Source organism: Gopherus flavomarginatus, chromosome 12 (genome assembly GCF_025201925.1).
Source record: "Gopherus flavomarginatus isolate rGopFla2 chromosome 12, rGopFla2.mat.asm, whole genome shotgun sequence".
Classification (NCBI taxonomy): domain Eukaryota; kingdom Metazoa; phylum Chordata; order Testudines; family Testudinidae; genus Gopherus; species Gopherus flavomarginatus.
In genome coordinates, this window is record NC_066628.1 from 52,925,602 (window position 1) to 52,945,990 (window position 20,389).

The 20,389-nt window shown below is 50.6% G+C and overlaps 1 protein-coding gene across 2 annotated transcripts in view; it reads right to left on the reverse strand.

Annotated features, from left to right (window-relative positions):
• CSNK1D (casein kinase 1 delta) overlaps positions 1-20,389 on the reverse strand; it is a 103,051-nt gene that overhangs the window by 10,865 nt on the left and 71,797 nt on the right. The window lies entirely within an intron of this gene.

The window sequence follows — 20,389 nt, forward strand, 5'->3', positions numbered from 1 at the left end:
GTCTCGCTCGCCAACAGAAGTTGGTCCAATAAAAGATATTACCTCACCCACCTTATCCCAGGTCACACAATGTAATTATAAATGCAGAATTCTCATCATCAAGCTGGTGTGTTTCTAGTGGGCTTCCACAAGGATTGATTCTTGGCCTTATGCTATTTAATAGTTTTATCAGTGACTTGGATGAAAGCTGAGATAACTGAGAACATGCCCCAGTCTTTGTGTTATCTGCAAATGTTAACTAATGAGGACATGTCACTGAAGCAGTGATCTGGATCACTTGGTAAGCTGGGCACAGATAGACACTGTGTTTTCATACAACCAAATGTATACTGTGATGGAGTAGGGGCTGTCTTCATGGGGGATGGGAGAGCAGAGGAGGACTTTAGGGGATGGACTATACCTGAGTCTGTAACCTGAGCTAGGCAAGGGGGGTGGGAGGTCAACACTTTTGCCCAGGAAGCTAGACAAAGGAAGGAGCTCGCAGGAGGGGGTTAGTTTCAGTTTCGTTTTGAGGCTGCGTGGGTGGAATTCCAGGTATCCTAAGCTGGGATCCAAGCTCCCTGAAACTCCAGAAGGACTCGATTGAGGGGTCCTGACTGTGCCTGCAAGCTCTGCTGTAACCTGCGTTCCTGTTGTCCAATAAACCTTCTGTTTTATTGGCTGGCTGAGAGTCTCTGTGGAGTCCCAGGAAGAGGGGTGCAGGACCAGACTCCCCCACACTCCATGACAACTGGTGGCAGCGGCGGGAGATACTGCACCCCGTGGACGGCACTTCCTGCAGTAAGTGACTGGGGAGCAGTAAAGCGAAGGGACGATTTTAGGGGTGATTAGCCCCTGGGAGTGTGTGCCCAGTGAGAAGGACTTTGCAGTAACAGGGTCCCCTGGGGGATTGCAGCGAGTGGTCTCAGGGGCGGAGGAGTCTGCAGCTTGACCCTGGCAGAGAGGTGGTGACCTCAAGAAGGGCTGGTGCACTGGGGGGGGTCTCCCTGGAAACCGTGGGGAGCGGCAAGCACCCCAGTCTATGAGTGGCCAGCAGGAAGATATATGCCAAGCGGCGCAAGTGCAACCTGGTGGAGCTGTGCAAGCAGAGGGGGCTGCGCAGTGGGAGACTCACCAAAGACCAGCTGATTGCCCGGCTGGAGGAGGGAGATCGCTTGAATGAACGGAGCCCTGTCTCTGAGGGAAGCAGCCGAGCAGATGCAGTGCAGGCACCAGTGTCTGTCCCAGCTGGGAGTGGTCAGCCGGCGGACGAGGGCTTCCCGAGAACCTCCCTTCCTATGCCTAGGGGAAGGGCGGGGAGGAGCCCAGCGAATACCGAGGTTACCATGACACCCCCTGGCCAGCCGGGGATCCTCCCGGCGAAGCTCACCCCCTAGCAGAGGATCGTCCTGGCAGCGCTCGGCATCCATGGAGCGGATGCTGCTGGAATATGACAGGAAGCTGAGACGGGAGAGCTCGAGTTAAGGAGGCAAGAACTGAAGAAATGGGAGAACCAGTGTAAACATGAGGCGAACCAGCGCCAGCGTGAGGAGAACCAGCACCAGCGTGAGCTGGAGGAGAAGGAGAACCAGTGTAAACATGCGGAGAACCAGTGCCAGCGCGAGCTGGAGGAGAAGGAGAAACAACATAAACATGAACTGGAGCTGGCCTGGCTGGCGAGCAGTGGGGCCCCGGCTGCTGTGAGTGAGGGGGGACCCAAGCCTACAAAGAGCTTTGATAAGTGCTTGGTGGCCCGGCGTAAGGAGGGGGAGGACATAGATACCTTCCTGACGGCCTTTGAGAATGCCTGCGAGCTGCACAGGGTTGACCCTGCAGACAGGATCTCATTTCTCACCCCCTTACTGGACTCCACAGCTGTGGAGGTGTACAGTCGACTGAAAGGGGCGGAGGCAGGGGACTACGAACTGTTCAAACAGGCCCTGCTCCGCGAGTTTGGGCTGACTCCTGAGATGTACTGGAAAAGGTTCCGGAGTCAGCGTAAAAGCTGTGAGGTCACATACCTACAACTCATCAACCGGGCGCAGGGGTATGCCCGCAAGTGGACAGCTGAGGCCCAAACTAAAGAGGACCTGCTTGACCTATTCATACTAGAGCACCTGTACGAGCAGTGCCTATCCGACCTGAGGCTGTGGTTGATGGACCAGAAGCCTGAGAACCCGCAGCACGCAGGCCAGCTGGCCGACCAATTTGTGGACAGTTGGGCAGGGGATAACAGGGAGGTGTCTTGAAGGAGCAGGCCTGCCTCAATGCAGAGAGAGAGTCATCATGGGACCTCCCAGCGGGGGCCTATGGAGACCCCCCCAAAAGGGGAATATCCAGCGTCAGGTCCATCTGACCCACTCAAGGGGACCCATGAGACATGGGCTCCTATCACTGTGGCCAAGGAGGCCACATATGGGCCCAGTGCCCCAAGCTCAGGGACAGACTGAGCAGACCCAACCCGCAGAGGGTTGACTGGGTAAAGACCCAGTCAGAGGAGGGGCAACATTCCCAGAAAAGGGGGGCTGGCAGTGTACAACCTGTGAAGGAGGGAGGAGGTCCCCAGGTCAGCTCCTCTGGGGGGCTGGATGCTCCAGGCTCTGGGTTTTTGGTTTACAGGGTGGGCACAGGGCTGCCCCTCTGGAAAGAGTGCCTTGTTTCCCTGGAGGTAGATGGGAGGAAGGTCACTGGGTACTGGGACATGGGCGCAGAGGTGATGCTTGCCCGGCCTGAGGTGGTGGCCTCAGATCGGATAGTGCCCGACACCTCCCTGACCCTGATGGGCGTGGGTGGGACCCCATTCAAGATGCCCATGGCGAGGGTACACCTGAAGTGGGGGGCCAAGGAAGGCCCCAAGGACGTGGGGGTACACTCACATTTGCCCACGGACGTGTTAATGGGAAGGGACCTCGAGGACTGGCCAAGTAACACCCAGAGTGCCCTGGTCATGACTCGTAGTCAGAGTCAGCGAAGGGCACTGCGCCCTGACAATGGTGAAGGGACTCTGCCCGAGGTGCAGGACCCTAATCTGGTGCGGGGGGGGGAACACCCAGGGACACGGCTCAGAGAGGCTGTGGCCTCAGACCCAGCCAGCGAGAGAGAGCAGGTCCCCATCCCTGTCCCAGCTGCTGAGTTCCAGGCCGAGTTGCAGAAAGATCCCTCCTTGCGGAAGCCCAGGGACCGGGCTAACCTCAGTGCGGTACAGACCATGAGGAGAGGTTGCAAGGAGAGTTTCCTGTGGGAGAAGGGGGTTCCTGTACCGAGAATGGGCTCCCCCAGGGGAAGCAGAGTCATGGGGGGACCAGGAGGCAGCTGGTGGTTCCCCAGAAGTTTCACCACAAGCTACTGTACCTGGCCCATGACATCCCTCTCGCAGGGCACCAGGGAATCCGGCGCACCAGGCAGAGGCTGCTACAGAACTTTTACTGGCCTGGGGTCCTTACCCATGTCTGACAGTACTGCCAATCCTGTGACCCCTGCCAGAGGATGGGGAAGGCCTGGGACAAGGGGAAAGCAGCTTTGAGGCCTTTACCCATCATAGAAGAACCTTTCCAGAAGGTGGCCATGGACACAGTGGGACCTCTCAGCAAGACGACCCAGTTGGGGAAGAAATACATCCTGGTGGTGGTGGATTTCGCCACTTGCTACCCTGAGGCAGTGGCCTTGTCCTCTTTCGAAGCAGACACCATGGCAGATGCGCTGTTGACAAGTTTCAGCCGGGTGGGATTCCCCAAGGAAGTCTTAACGGACCAGGGGTCCAACTACATGTCGGCCCTGCTCTGATGCTTATGGGAAAAATGTGGGGTCTGGCATAACTGGGCCTCAGTGTATCACCCCTAGTCCAACAGGCTGGTGGAAAGGTTCAACGGGACGCTGAAGATGATGCTAAAAACATTTATGAACCAGCACCCTCAGGACTGGGACAAGTACTTACCTCACCTGCTGTTCGCGTACAGGGAGGTACCCCAGGAATCTACTGGGTTTTCGCCTTTTGAACTGTTGTATGGAAGGCGGGTAAGGGGGCCCTGATGAGAGACGAATGGGAGGGGAAGGCCACTCCCGAGGGAGAGTCAGTGTTGGAGTATGTCCTGGCCTTCCGGGAAAGACTGGCCGAGCTCATGGGCCTGGCCAGGGAGAATCTGGCCCAAGCCCAGAGGAAGCAGAAGGTCTGGTATGACCGCACGGTGCGGGCCCGTGCCTTCGCCACCAGGGACTAGGTGATGGTTCTCATCCCTGTGAGGAGAAACAAACTCCAGGCTGCCTGGGAAGGGCCCTTCAAGGTTATCAAGCAACTAAATGAGGTAAACTATGTGGTGGAGCTGTCGAACTGGGCACATCACTGTCGAGTGTACCATGTGAACATGATGAAGCCATACTATGACAGGGGGAACGTGGTGTGGGCCGTGTGTGGAAATTGGGAGGAGCAGGGAGATGACCCTTTAGTGGATCTATTCCCTGGGACAAAAGCTGGTTCCCCCCTGGAGGCGATTCCCCTCTCTGATCAGCTGACCCTGGCCCAGCACGCTGAGATCAGAGGGGTGCTGCATGTATACCGACAGCTGTTTTCCAACCAGCCTGGACGCACTAATTTGACTGTCCACCGGGTGGAGACCGGGTCACATCCTCCTATAAGATGCTCCCCTTTTTGGGTCACTGGGAAAACTGCCCAGGACCTAGAAAGAGAGGTCAGGGACATGCTGGCTTTGGGGGTGATCCAGCAGTCTTCCAGCCCTTGGGCCTCGCCAGTGGTGCTGGTCCCCAAGAAGGACGGGTCAATCCGGTTCTGTGTGGACTATTGAAAGCTCAATGCCATCACCGTATCTGATGCCTACCCAATGCCCAGGCCTGACGAGCTCCTAGACAAGCTGGGAGGCGCTCGGTACCTCACCACCATGGATCTTACCAAGGGCTACTGGCAAGTGCCACTGGACGCAGATTCCAGGCTGAAATCGGCCTTTATCACCCCTCTGGGGCTCTACGAGTTTCTGACCCTGCCCTTTGGCCTCAAGGGAGCACCAGCCACCTTCCAGCGCCTGGTGGATCAGCTACTGTGGGGGATGGAGAGTTTTGCCGTGGCGTATATTGATGACATCTGCGTCTTCAGCCACACCTGGGAGGACCACGTGTCCCAGGTTAAACGAGTGCTGGACCGACTCTGGGAGGCTGGGTTAACCGTAAAGGCTGAGAAGTGCAAGGTGGGGATGGCTGAAGTATCTTACCTGGGCCATTGGGTGGGGAGCGGCTGCCTGAAGCCAGAACTGGCCAAGGTGTAGGTGATCAGAGACTGGCCCACCCCCCCCAAACCAAAAAGCAGGTCCAGGCCTTTATTGGGATGGCGGGGTACTATTGAAGGTTCGTGCCCCACTTTAGCACCATAGCTGCCCTCATCACTGAGCTGTGCAAGAAGGGGAAGCCAGACAAGGTGGTCTGGACCGAGCAGTGCCAGCAGGCTCTCCGGGAGCTGAAGGAGGCTCTGGTTAGTGGCCCAGTTCTGGCAAACCCAGATTTTGACAAGCCCTTTATGGTGTTCATCGATGCCTCAGACATGGGACTGGGGGCGGTGTTAATGCAGGAGGATGAAAAGGGGAAGAGATACCCCATCATGTACCTGAGCAATAAGTTGCTACCCCGGGAGCAGAACTACATGGCCATCAAGAAGGAATGCCTGGCCATGGTGTGGTCCCTTAAGAAACTGGAGCCATATCTCTTTGGGCGACACTTCACCGTGTATAGCGACCACTCTTCCCTGACCTGGCTGCACCAGATGAAAGGAGCCAGCGCCAAGCTCCTGAGGTGGATCCTGCTCCTGCAGGACTATGACATGGATGTGGTCCATGTGAAGGGAAGTGCCAACTTGATAGTGGACTTGTTGTCCTGGAGGGGAGGCCCTGAACTTCCCAAGATCACTGGGCAGAGTGACCCCACTCAGTTCAGTCTCGAAGGGGGGAAAGATGTGATGGAGTAGGGGCTGTCTGCATGGGGGATGGGAGAGCAGGGGAGGACTTTAGGGGATGGACTATACCTGAGCCTGTAACCTGAGCAAGGCAAGCGGGGTGGGAGGTCAACACTTTTGCCCAGGAAGCTAGACAAAAGAAGGGGCTGGCAGGAGGGGGTTAGTTTCAGTTTCAATTTGGGGCTGTGTGGGTGGAATTTCGGGTATCCTAAGCTGGGATCCAAGCTCCCTGAAACTCCAGAAGGACTCAATTGAGGGGTCCTGACTGTGCCTGCAAGCTCTGCTGTAACCTGCGTTCCCGTTGTCCAATAAACCTTCTGTTTTACTGGCTGGCTGAGAGTCTCTGTGGAGTCCCAGGAAGAGGGGTGCAAGACCGGACTCCCCCGCACTCTATGACATATACAAATAAAAGCAAAGAATGAAGGCCGTGCTTATAGGAAAGGGGAACTTTATCCTGGGAAGGAGACACACTCAAAAAGATTGAAAATTTTGATGGCTAAGCAGCTGAAAAGGAGCACCCAATGTGACACTGTGGCCAAAAAGGCTAATGCAATCTTTGGATGTATAAATGGGGAATCTCAAGTAGGAAGAGGAAGATTATATTACCTCTGTATTTAGCACTGGAATGTTGGTAAATTGGAGCTGGTTCAGAGAGAAGCCACACGATTGACTAAAAGATTGGAAAACACCCCTTATGAAAGGATCATGCTCAAAGAGATCACTCTATTTAACTTTTAAAAGCAAAGATTAACGTGTGATTTGATTCTGATTTATAAGTGCCTATGTGGGGAACAAAATTTTGCTCTTGGGCTGTCAGTCCAACAGACAAAAGATAGAAGATCCACCAAGGCATAAGTGGAGCTTGACAAATTCTGACTAGAAATAAAGTGCAATGTTTTAAGAGTGAGGGTAATTCAAAAAATGTGTGTGTGTGTGGTGGTGGTGGGGGACAACTTACCCATAGTCACATACTCCTGGCTCCCTAGTCTGGTCACCCTGCTGCCTACTGCATTATCTTTCCTCACCAACATGTCAGTTCGATGCCTCACCTTTACCCCCGGAGGCCTGCCAGGGGTGATGGTGAAGTGAGAATTGGGAATATTTGTTGCCGTTCTGCTTCCCCTCTTCTCTGTTTCCTCTCTCTGAGGTGGGTGGGAAGCTGCTGCCCTTGAAACACTCCTCAGAAAGCCAAAAGAAAATGTTGGCTTTAGGGTTTTTAGAAGTCAACAAACAAACAAACTTACTTTACAAAAGATTTTTCAATAATACGGAAAACACCTCTGCAAAGACAGCCTTGGACTCTGCCATCTGCAGAGTTTTGGAGTCAAAGAATGCTGGAGGTTTTTTTTCCTGAAGGGTGGTCCTAAGCCTAAGCTCAGAGAACAGGCCTGCAGTTATGGATAGTAGGAATACCCCGCTGTGAAATCTAACGGTAGGCCACAGAGAGGTAAAGTAAGTGGATGGTGATATTACAGCTATAAAGTCTATATTAGCGGTTGTAGGTAGATGGGTCTGCTTGTACAGTGAGAGCACAGAACTTACCATACCAGTTCAGACCATGTGTCTAATTCAGCTTGTTGTCTAAAGGTGACCATTGCTAACATGCTTCAGAGGATGCTATAGGTCCATGGGGAATTTCTTCCTAACCCTGACAGTTAGTTGTTGGCATATATGTCCTGCAGAAGGACGACAAAATTAGTCTAAGGATACAGTTATACTAGAGAATTTACAGTGGCCCACCCACACTGATGCAGCCACACCTCTGTAAGCTTGCTAATATAACTGCTCTATGCCGATGGAAGAGAGTTCTAACCATTGATATAGCACTGTCCACACCAATGCTTATGTCACTGTAAATTATATCACTCAGGGGAGTGATTTATTTTCCCCTACCCCCACCCTCAAGCAGTATAAGTTATGCTGACTTAAGCTATAGTGTAAACATAGCCCAAGTGTATCTGAGGTATTTGAAAACACATGTAACATTTAAAGTCTTTCATAATGCTGCATGCTAGAAGGGGCAATGAAAACTGTGAATGCAGCTTAACATTAACAGGGCCTAACTTGAGTACTTAACTATGCATCTTTAGGCAAGAGTCCTGCACTGGCAACTGCTAGTGGTGTCAATGGGACTCTACAGAACTAGGGCCTGCACTAATGGATGCAGATAGAAGCTAAAGTCTTTTAATGTTCTCTTAATATAAGGTTGTGGTATAGATATGGAGTAAGTGCTCATTCAGTATTATTACACAGTGATTGTAATTCCAGTGATTATTTGTTACTACTTCGTAAAAATAGAAATTGAAGTTTTTCTGGTTAATTTAATAATGGGCATACTATGTTTCCTAGCAGCAAAACACTTTGGAGCCTCAATATCAATGTGTCTAAATCAGTAAATTCTGGAACCTAATTTCTGTTGTAGGACTAAGTTCTCGTTGGGTTATGCTTCCCTCAAATTAGGCTGAGTATCTTACCATATGGCTGAACACTATGAAAATTAGATAGCTGCCAATGTTTTCTGTTTCCCTCAGATAATTTAGTACTGAATGAGTGCGAAGCAGATAACAGTGCCGATGGCAAAGGAAGGGTTTGCTATAAAGCTAAGGGCCAGTTTAAAAAAAAATGGTGAAGAAAGTTAATGCTCTGTTGTTCAGTCAAAATAATTTTGAATTCTCTAAATTTCAGGTAAAGTTTAAAATTTATTAAACGTATGGGGGAAAAGTTATTAGACTCACCTTATTTTTACTAGCAAAATTATTGTACTGGAGAGCAGCAAAGAATCCTGTGGCACCTTATAGACTAACAGACGTTTTGGAGCATGAGCTTTCGTGGGTGAATACCCACTTCTTCAGATGCATGTGGTGGAAATTTCCAGGGGCAGGTATATATATGCTAGCAAGCAAGCTAGAGATAACGAGGTCAGTTCAATCAGGGAGGATGAGGCCCTGTTCTAGCAGTTGAGGTGTGAAAACCAAGAGAGGAGAAACTGTACTGGAGAGGTGGCATCACAAGAAAAAATATAATTTTGTTTAATGTGATTACATAGCAAATAAATGTCAATCAGACGACAAATACAACCATCTATTTCAATTTTTGTTCATCCATTAGTAGCTATCGGTATTGGAAAAGTTATTTGATATCTAAATTTTATACTGGGCTTTTCCCCATAGAGGGCTTCTGAATGTGGAATGCATAGCTTGGAGTGACTGTGTGCTGTGTCTTCTGGAGCTGCTGAAACCGGAAAATTGGAATTCTACAGTCAGCCTACCGACATGCAATTACATTCATATGATTTTTGTTTTAAATGGTTGGTGACAGTTTAAACTTCTTTCCCTATGCCAATTTAAAATTCATTGTCATATAGTGAGAGCCCAGCAGCAGCAACATAACTACATAAAAGTGTTAACATATTAAGAAATAGAGGAAGTGAAGTTTAAAGAGAGAGGGCTCACCTTTCTGTAAACACTACATACACACACATGAAAAGACAACTTAGCCTTGTCTACACCACACCATTTTGTTGATAAAAGTCAGCTTTTGTTGACAAAAAAGTGGAAGTGTACACACTGAAATACCGCCCCTGCCAATGTAACTCCCCTGCTATGCAGACATAATAAAAATCACCTCAACAAGAGGTGTAGGGGTTATGTTGGTGTATGTAGGGCGACACAGTGTCTGTGTAGACAGGACGTTCCTTACATAAGCTGTTAGCTGTCTTCCTTTTCAATTCCCCCAAGTTCCCAAGGAGGAATAGGGAGGCGAAAAGCCCCCAGCAGCTTTTCCCCACGGGGAACAGGCAGGTGAGTGGGGGCAGCCTGCTGGGAGCTCTCAGCTCCACACACTGCTCCTCTTAGGTCGGTGGGAGTGCTCTTGGTGAGGATGTGCACCACCAACTCAGGGAGGGTAGTATGGACATCATCCAACACAAGATTTAATGTGGTAGCTGTAATTCATAGCTAAGGTTTCATTTCTCAAACAAGTCTCTCACCCACTGTACATTCTGCCACTAAAGTGATGGTCTTGACAAAATTAGAAAATCATTGTTAGCCTTCCATAGCAAACTTTAATTAATTTAAGTGACCCCCTAAATATTATACTGCCTTAGCATATAATAGTGCTATCACTGCACAGCCTTCTTTACATTAATGGGCAACACACAATAATATTTACAAATTCCCAAATGAACAAATCCATATTAGATACAATCACTGCCCATTCACAGCTCAATCCTGCCAGGCCCTCCTCAGAGGAAGTACTTAGGATCTTATAGCACATGCTTCATAGACTCATAGACTCATAGACTCTAGGACTGGAAGGGACCTCAAGAGGTCATCGAGTCCAGTCCCCTGCCCTCATGGCAGGACCAAATACTGTCTAGACCATCCCTGATAGACATTTATCTAACCTACTCTTAAATATCTCCAGAGATGGAGATTCCACAACTTCCCTAGGCAGTCTATTCCAGTGTTTAACTACCATGACAGTTAGGAACTTTTTCCTAATGTCCAGCCTAAATCTCCCTTGCTGCAGTTTAAGCCCATTGCTTCTTGTTCTATCATTGGAGGCTAAGATGAACAAGTTTTCTCCCTCCTCCTGATGACACCCTTTTAGATACCTGAAAACTGCTATCATGTCCCCTCTCAGTCTTCTCTTTTCCAAACTAAACAAACCCAATTCCTTCAGCCTTCCTTCATAGGTCATGTTCTCAAGACCTTTAATCATTCTTGTTGCTCTTCTCTGGACCCTCTCCAATTTCTCCACATCTTTCTTGAAATGCGGTGCCCAGAACTGGACACAATACTCCAGCTGAGGCCTGACCAGCGCAGAGTAAAGCGGAAGAATGACTTCTCGTGTCTTGTTTACAACACACCTGTTAATGCATCCCAGAATCACTGTTTGCTTTTTTTGCAACAGTATCACACTGTTCAATGCCAGATGCAGCCAATGTATCATGTATCTCCATCTCTAAGTTTCATATAGTCCAGATGTTGTTGTTACAGATGCCATGCAGTATCTTTGGGGGGCAGGGGGTACTATTAAATTCATGAATGTTTTGTTCTACTTCATGAAGGTGATTTATTACAGCTCATGCAGGAACCAGGAACTTGAAACATAAAGGCATGACCCGGAAATCCTGGACGCCCCATCATCTCGGGCATTGGCACTCTCACTGAAGGTCTGGATATGTGGATTCTCTACTCAGACCGTATGCCACCAGCACTCCCAGCTATCTCTGTGACACCACTGATTTCCTGAGGAAACTACAATGCATTGGTGACCTTCCAGAAAACACCATCCTAGCCACCATGGATGTAGAGGCTCTCTACACGAACATCCCACACACAGATGGAATACAAGCTGTCAGGAACAGTATCCCTGATGATGCCACAGCACAACTGGCTGTTGAGCTCTGTGCCTTTATCCTCACACACAACTATTTCAAGTTTGATGACAATATATATCTCCAGATCAGTGGCACTGCTATGGGCACCCGCATGGCCCCACAATATGCCAATATTTTTATGGCCGATCTGGAACAACGCTTCCTCAGTTCTCGTCCACTCACGTCCCTTCTCTACCTACGCTACATTGATGACATCTTCATCATCTGGACCCATCATCTGGAAGGAGACTGGAAAAATTCCACCACAATTTCAACAGCTTCCACCCCACCATCAACCTCAGCCTGGAGCAATCTACACGGGAGGTCCACTTCCTAGACACCACGGTGCAAATAAGTGATGGTCACATTACCACCACCCTATACCGAAAACCTACCGACTGCTATGCCTACCTTCATGCCTCCAGCTTCCATCCCAGGTACATCACATGATCCATTGTCTACAGCCAAGCACTGAGATACAACCGCATCTGCTCTAACCCCTCAGACAGAGACCAACACCTACAAAATCTCCACCAAGCATTCTCAAAACTACAATACCTGCATGAGGAAATAAGGAAACAGATCAACAGAGCCAGACGTGTACCCAGAAGCCTCCTACTGCAAGACAAACCCAAGAAAGAAACCAACAGGACTCCACTGGCCATCACATACAGTCCCCAGCTGAAAACTCTCCAACACATCATCAGGGATCTACAACCCATCCTGGACAATGATCTCACACTTTCACAGGCCTTGGGTGGCAGGCCAATCCTCGCCCACAGGCAACCTGCCAACCTGAAACATATTCTCACCAGTAACTGCACACCGCACCATAGTAACTCTAGCTCAGGAACCAATCCATGCAACAAACCTCGATGCCAACTCTGCCCACATATCTACACCAGCGACACCATCACAGGACCTAACCAGATCAGCCACACCATCACCAGTTCATTCACCTGCACATCCACCAATGTAATATACACCATCATATGCCAGCAATGCCCCTCTGTTATGTACATTGGCCAAACTGGACAGTCACTACGGAAAAGGATAAACAGACACAAATCAGATATTAGGAATGGCAATATACAAAAACCTGTAGGAGAACACTTCAACCTCCCTGGCCACACTATAGCAGATCTTAAGGTGGCCATCCTGCAGCAAAAAAAACTTCAGGACCAGACTTCAAAGAGAAACTGCTGAGCTTCAGTTCATCTGCAAATTTGACACCATCAGCTCAGGATTAAACAAAGACTGTGAATGGCTTGCCAATTACAAAACCAGTTTCTCCTCCCTTGGTTTTCACACCTCAACTGCTAGAACAGGGCCTCATCCTCCCTGATTGAACTACCTCATTATCTCTAGCTTGCCTGCATATATATACCTGCCCCTGGAAATTTCCACTACATGCATCTGAGGAAGTGGGTATTCACCCACGAAAGCTCATGCTCCAAAACGTCTGTTGGTCTATAAGGTGCCACAGGATTCTTTGCTGCTTTTACAGATCCAGACTAACATGGGTACCCCTCTGATAAAGGCGTGACTAAGGCATGTCACTGAGACTAAATAGCTCTACAGCAATACCACCCACTGGAGAGGTTTGCATATACTGGGTCAAACTGGGTTTTCCAGCGATTCAAATAAAGAAAGCGCTTTTGGTGTAAAGGTTAAACAGACACTGGCCTTTCTTGCTACTCCAGCAAACAGAAAGGATCTTCTGTTCAAGGACAGCCATCACCCTTTGTTGAAGGGCTGTAGAGACTTTAGCCCACCGGGGCTATATTAGACTGATGCGTGACTCTTGGTATGTTTAGTTTGTGTTTAAGTCTGTTGACTGTTTTTATGTCTTACTCTTACTCTTAAATATCTCCAGAGATGGAGATTCCACAACTTCCCTAGGCAATCTATTCCAGTGTTTAACTACCCTGACAGTTAGGAACTTTTTCCTAATGTCCAATCTAAATCTCCCTTGCTGCAGTTTAAGCCCATTTCTTCTTGTTCTATCATTGGAGGCTAAGGTGAACAAGTTTTCTCCCTCCTCCTGATGACACCCTTTTAGATATCTGAAAACTGCTATCATGTCCCTTCTCAGTCTTCTCTTTTCCAAACTAAACAAACCCAATTCCTTCAGCCTTCCTTCATAGGTCATGTTCTCAAGACCTTTAATCATTCTTGTTGCTCTTCTCTGGACCCTCTCCAATTTCTCCACATCTTTCTTGAAATGCGGTGCCCAGAACTGGACACAATACTCCAGGTGAGGCCTAACCAGTGCAGAGTAAAGCGGAAGAATGACTTCTCGTGTCTTGTTTACAACACACCTGTTAATGCATCCCAGAATCACGTTTGCTTTTTTTGCAACAATATCACACTGTTGACTCATATTAAGCTTGTGGTCTACTATGACCCCTAGATCTCTTTCTGCCATACTCCTTCCTAGACAGTCTCTTCCCATTCTGTATGTGTGAAACTGATTGTTCCTTCCTAAGTGGAGCACTTTGCATTTATCTTTATTGAACTTCATCCTGTTTACCTCAGACCATTTCTCCAATTTGTCCAGATCATTTTGAATTTTGACCCTGTCCTCCAAAGCAGTTGCAATTCCTCCCAGTTTGGTATCGTCCGCAAATTTAATAAGCATACTTTCTATGCCAACATCTAAATCATTGATGAAGATATTGAACAGAACCGGTCTCAAAACAGACCCCTGCGGAACCCCACTTGTTATACCTTTCCAGCAGGATTGGGAGCCATTAACAACTACTCTCTGAGTACGGTTATCCAGCCAGTTACGCACCCACCTTATAGTAGCCCCATCTAAATTGTACTTTCCTAGCTTATCTATAAGAATATCATGCGAGACTGTATCAAATGCCTTACTAAAGTCTAGGTATATCACATCCACTGCTTCTCCCTTATCCACAAGGCTCGTTATCCTATCAAAGAACGCTATCAGATTAGTTTGACACGATTTGTTCTTTACAAATCCATGCTGGCTATTCCCTTCTCTAATGCATTTTATCTTAACAAATGTGCTTGCTTAGAATGAGCTGTATAGTAACTGGTGGGAATACATTGTTCATAGCCCTCCAAGAGAAAGCAAAACTCCAGTATTGTCCATTAGGCAGATAGGCTTATTGGGAACATCAGAGTGTATGGCATATGGCACCCCAGGACAGAAAGGAGTGAGACAGGGGCTCTGCCCAGGAACAGATGACAGCTGGAGTTCTGAAACCAGAATGCACACATCTGGGGTGGCCTATGGAGGGGAGAATACAGTGCAGTTCCCCCTGAAACTGACGTATGCTATTAAAGCACTTACATCAAAAGAGCAAAATAGTGTGGCAACAAAAAACCCCTACACTATTAACTGGAGACTCATCAAAACAAAACTATAAAACCAGTGCTCGGTGGTATACATTTTGCTATTCTGCCTCATAAGGGATGATAATAAACTGGCATATCTCTTGCTGAAGTGTTGAGTGTCTTGTTTGAGAAGTGCATCCCTAATTTTGCATTTCTGCATCTTTTCACTTTTTTTTTAAAATAACATTCTTGAAAGGTAACACAAACTTCACCATGTCATAGAATATCAGGGTTGGAGGGACCTGAAGGCATCTAGTCCAACCCCCCTGCTCAAAGCAGGACCAATCCCCAACTAAATCATCCCAGCTAGGGCTCTGTCAAGCCTGACCTTAAAAACATCTAAGGAAGGAGATTCCATCACCTCCTTAGGTAACTCATTCCAGTTCTTCACCACCCTCCTATGAAAAAGTTCTTCCTAATATCCACCCTAAACCGCCCCCATTGCAACTTGAGACCATTACTCCTTGTTCTGTCATCTAGTACCACTGAGAACAGTCTAGATCCATCCTCTTTGGAACCCCCTTTCAGGTAGTTGAAAGCAGCTATCAAATACCCCTCATTCTTCTCTTCCGTAGACTAAATAATCCCAGTTCCCTCAGTCGCTCCTCATAGGTCATGTGCTCCAGCCCCCTAATCATTTTCGTTGCCCTCCGCTGGACTCTTTCCAATTTTTCCACATCATTCTTGTAGTGTGGGGTCCAAAACTGGACACAGTACTGCAGATGAGGCCTCACCAATGCCGAATAGAGGGGAATGATCATGTCCCTAGATCTGCTGGCCATGCTCCTATGTATACAGCCCAAAATGTTGTTAGCCTTCTTGGCAACAAAGGCACTCTGTTGACTCATATCCAACTTCTCATCCACAGTAACCCTTAGGTCCTTTCCAGTGGAACTGCTGCCTAGCCGCTTGGTCTCTAGTCTGTAGCACTGCATGGGATTCTTCCGTCCTAAGTGCAGGACTCTGCCCTTGTCCTTGTTGAATCTCATCAGATTTCTTTTGGCCCAATCCTCTAATTTGTCTAGGCCCCTCTGTATCCTATCCCTATCTTCCAATGTATCTACCACTCCTTCCAGTTTAGTGTCATCTGCAAACTTGCTGAGAGTGCAATCCACACCATCCTCCAGATCATTAATGAAGATTCATAGACTCTAGGACTGGAAGGGATTGCGAGAGATCATCGAGTCCAGTCCCCTGTCCTCAAGGCAGGACCAAATACTGTCTAGACCATCCCTGATACAAATTTATCTAACCTACTCTTAAATATCTCCAGAGATGGACATTCCACAACCTCCCTAGGCAGTTTATTCCAATGTTTAACCACCCTGACAGTTGGGAACTTTTTCCTAATGTCCAACCTAAACCTCCCTTGCTGCAGTTTAAGCCCATTGCTTCTTGTTCTATCCTTAGAGGCTAAGATGAACAAGTTTTCTCCCACTTCCTTATGACTCTCTTTTAAATACCTGAAAACTGCTATCATGTCCCCTCTCAGTCTTCTCTTTTCCAAACTAAACAAACCCAATTATTTCAGCTTTCCTTCATAGGTCATGTTCTCTAGACCTTCTTGTTGCTCTTCTCTGGACCCTCTCCAATTTCTCCACAACTTTCTTGAAATGCAGTGCCCAGAACTGGACACAATACTCCAGCTGAGGCCTGACCAGTGCAGAGTAGAACGGAAGAATGACTTCTCGTGTCTTGCTCACAACACACCTGTTAATGCATCTGTAAGGAGGTGCCCTGGCTCCCCGCCGCGCCTGAGAGGGAAGAGCCAGAGCAGGTGCCTCAGTGGGCGGAGTCAGCACGGCCTGTCCCCACCCCCGGGAAGTCAAGGGGCGGGACAGGAAGTATAAAAGCCCGGCCCCAGCGATCAGTTGGGCGCAGGCTGCCGGAGAGGACAGATGCTGGTGCCTGGGCTCCCGCCGGGCCCAGCCTGCCCCGCGCCCACTATCCAGAGGAGCGCTGGCCGGACCTGCCCCGCGCCCACTATCCAGAGGAACGCTGGCCGGACCTGCCCCGCGCCCACTACCCAGAGGAGCGCTGGCTGGACTTGCCTCAGACCCGGTACCCGGAGGAACGTCGGCCTGACCTGCCGTGTGCCCGATACCCCGAGGAGTGGCCTGAGCTTCCCCACGACCGGTAACCGGAGGAGCCCATGGTCTGGGACCCCCCAGACGACGCTGGCAAGGACCAGGTACCCAGAGAGGGGGAGGTTGGAAGTGGCCCGGGGGTAGCCGACTCTGGTTTGGCCCCTGAAGAGCCTGAACCCATGTCAGTGTGTTGCGGCCAGGATCCCCACTGACCGCAGCGGGTCTTGACCGCTGTTAGGGCCCCGGGCTGGAATGCAGTGGAGTGGGAGGGCCTGCGTTCCCCCTGCCACCTGTAATCGGGTGGCAGACTCCCCCTCTTCCTGCCTATTGCCATTGCTCTGCCCTGACCCAAAGGGCCAGAGCTAATTAGACTTGTGTTTGGTGTCCCGCCCGACCCAAGGGCTGGGCCCCTTTGACTTTGCCACTGCTCTGCCCTGACCCAAAGGGCCAGAGCTAATTAGACTTGTGTTTGGTGCCCCGCCCGAACCAAGGGCTGGGCCCCCTTTGACTTTGCCACTGCTCTGTCCTGATCCAGAAGGCCAGAGCTAACTAGACTTGTGTTTGGTGCCCTGCCCGAACCAAGGGCTGGGCCCCCGTTGACTTTGCCACTGCTCTGTCCTGATCCAGAGGGCCAGAGCTAACTAGACTTGTGTTTGGTGCCCTGCCCGAGCCAAGGGCCTGGGCTGATACTGTGTTTGCTCAGACCCTGCTAGAGCTCTGAGCTTGAACTGCTACTGCCCTGCCCGAGCCAAGGGCCCGGGCTGATACTGTGTTTGCTCAGCCCCTGCTAGAGGTCTGAGCTTGAACTGCGACTGCCCCGCCCGAGCCAAGGGCCCGGGATGATACTGTGTTTGCTCAGCCCCTGCTAGAGGCCTGAGCCTGAACTGTTACTGCCCGCCCTGTCCAAGGGCTGGGGCCTATTTACTTTGAGATCCCCGACCCCGGCTAGAGGGCTGGGGCTCTACCTTGTTTGCCGACCCTGTACCCCCTCAACACCTGCGGAGGGGCTAAGCCTACCCAGACTGCAGCGTGCTAGGAGGCGCCCTGGCTCCCCGCCGCGCCTGAGAGGGACGAGCCCCGACACGACCGGCTTACAGCATCCCAGAATCATGTTTGCTTTTTTTGCAACAGCATCACACTGTTGACTCATATTTAGCTTGTGGTCCACTATAACCCCTAGTTCCCTTTCTGCCATGCTCTTTCCTAGACAGTCTCTTCCCATTCTGTATGTGTGAAACTGATTGTTCCTTCCTAAGTGGAGCACTTTGCATCTGTCTTTATTAAACTTCATCCTGTTTACCTCAGACCATTTCTCCACTTTGTCCAGATCATTTTGAATTTTGACCCTATCCTCCAAAGCAGTTGCAATCCCTCCCAGTTTGGTATCATCTGCAAACTTAATAAGCATACTTTCTATGCCAATATCTAAGTCATTGATGAAGATATTGAACAGAGCCGGTCCCAAAACAGACCCCTGCGGAACCCCACTCGTTATACCTTTCCAGGAGGATTGGAAACCATTAATAACTACTCTCTGAGTACAGTTATCCAGCCAGTTATGCACCCACCTTATAGTAGCCCCCTCTAAGTTGTATTTGCCTAGTTTATCAACAAGAATATCATGTGAGACTGTATCAAATGCCTTACTAAAGTCTAGGTATACCACATCCACCGCTTCTCCCTTATCCACAAGGCTTGTTATCCTCTCAAAGAAAACTATCAGATTAGTTTGACACAATTTGTTCTTTACAAATCCATGCCAGCTATTCCCTATCAATTTACCACCTTCCAAATGTTTGCAGATGATTTCCTTAATTACTTGCTCCATTATCTTCCCTGGCACAGAAGTTAAACTAACTGGTCTGTAGTTTCCTGGGTTGTTTTATTTCCCTTTTTGTAGATGCGCTGTAGCGAGGCCGGTGTGGCTCCCCTCCCCCTCAGGGAGGGTCGAGCCCCGTCAGTCATCCACAGGGGCGGAGCCACTGGGCAGAAGTCCCGCCCCTCAAAGGGTCAGGCGGTGGCCCGGAAGAATAAAAGCCGGGCCTCAGCCTTCAGTTGCGGCTTGGCCACCGGCAGGAGCAGACGTGCCCGCCGACGCTTGTGACTCGGAGGCTGCCCGAGCCAGAGGCAGGGACCAGGAGCTGCCAGAACTGCCTCGGCCCTACTACGGCCCCGAGGAGCCCCCAGGCCAGGCTTGGCCCGCATTCCCTGAAACTTTACCGGACCTGCCGCCCAGCCCGGATTGGGAGGAACCGATGGTCCTGGATGTCCCCGGAGCAGAGGCCCCGGACCAGGTAGGAGTAGAGGGGGAATTAGGAAGTAGCCCGGGGGCAGCTGACTTCAGTCAGGCTGCAGAGCTACCTTTGCCCATGTCAGTGTGTTTCGGTCAGGACCCCACTGACCACCGTTAGCGGTGACAGCCGCTACCAGGGCCCCGGGCTGAAACGCAGAGGAGTGGGCAGGCCTGCGTTCCCCCTGCCACCCGTAACCGGGTGGCAGATTCCCCCCTCTTCCTAGCTGAAGAGGCTAGAGCCATTATAACTGTGTTTGGTGCCCGACCCGAACCAAGGGCTGGGCCCCCTTTGACTCTGCCACTGCTCTGCCCTGCTCCAAAGGGCCAGAGCTGCTTGTTACTGTGTTTGGTGCCCTGCCCGAACGAAGGGCTGGGCCCCTTTTGACTCTGCCACTGCTCTGCCCTGCTCCAAAGGACCAGAGCTGCTTGTTACTGTGTTTGGTGCCCCGCCCAAACCAAGGGCTGGGTCCCTTTTGACTTTGCCACTGCTCTGACCTGCCGAAAGGCCAGAGCGGATTGTAATTGCAGGGAAGACAGTGAGGCCGGTGTGGCTCCCCTCCCCCTCAGGGAGGGTTGAGCCCCAGCGGAACCCGTCTACAACTGGCACCTGACCAGGGACCTTCTGAACCCCCTTGCCCCTGTGAGAAGGGGCTCGTAGAAGGACGCTAGTGCAGCCGGTGTCCCCAGGGCCTGGAACATGGATGTCGAACGGCTGGTCCAGCTGCTGACGGAGAGTCAGGAGCGGCAGCAGGCGGCGCAACTGCTGCAGCAGCAACAGCAGCAGGCCGCCCATCTCGAGCAGCAGCAACAGCGAGATGCCGCCCACCTCCAGCAGCAACGACAGCAACATGCCGCTCAGTTGGAGCACCAGCAGCAACTCATCCAGCAACTCGGGGCCCAGCTACAGACGCTTCTCGGGCCTGCCACCCGAGTCCCCGGCTGCCGGTGCCCCTGCGCCTGACCAAGATGGGTCCAGGGGATGACCCTGAGGCCTTCTTGGTCACCTTCGAGCACGTGGCCCTGGTTGCTGGATGGGCTCGAGCCCAATGGGCCATCCTTCTGGCCCCGTATTTAACTGGGCCCGCCCAGCTGGCCTACCGTGGGTTGGCCACGGAGGACGCCAAGGACTATGATCGAGTGAAGGCGGCGATCCTCGACGCCTTGGACGTCAGCCCCGAAACCTTCTGACAACGGTTCCAGGGCCAGACCTATCCGACCGGCGCCCGTCCCCGCTTAATTGCACAGGGCCTGAAAGAGGCCTGCCGCCGCTGGCTGCAGCCAGAAACCCGGACGGCGGAGGAAGTGACCGAGCAGGTGGTCCTCGAACA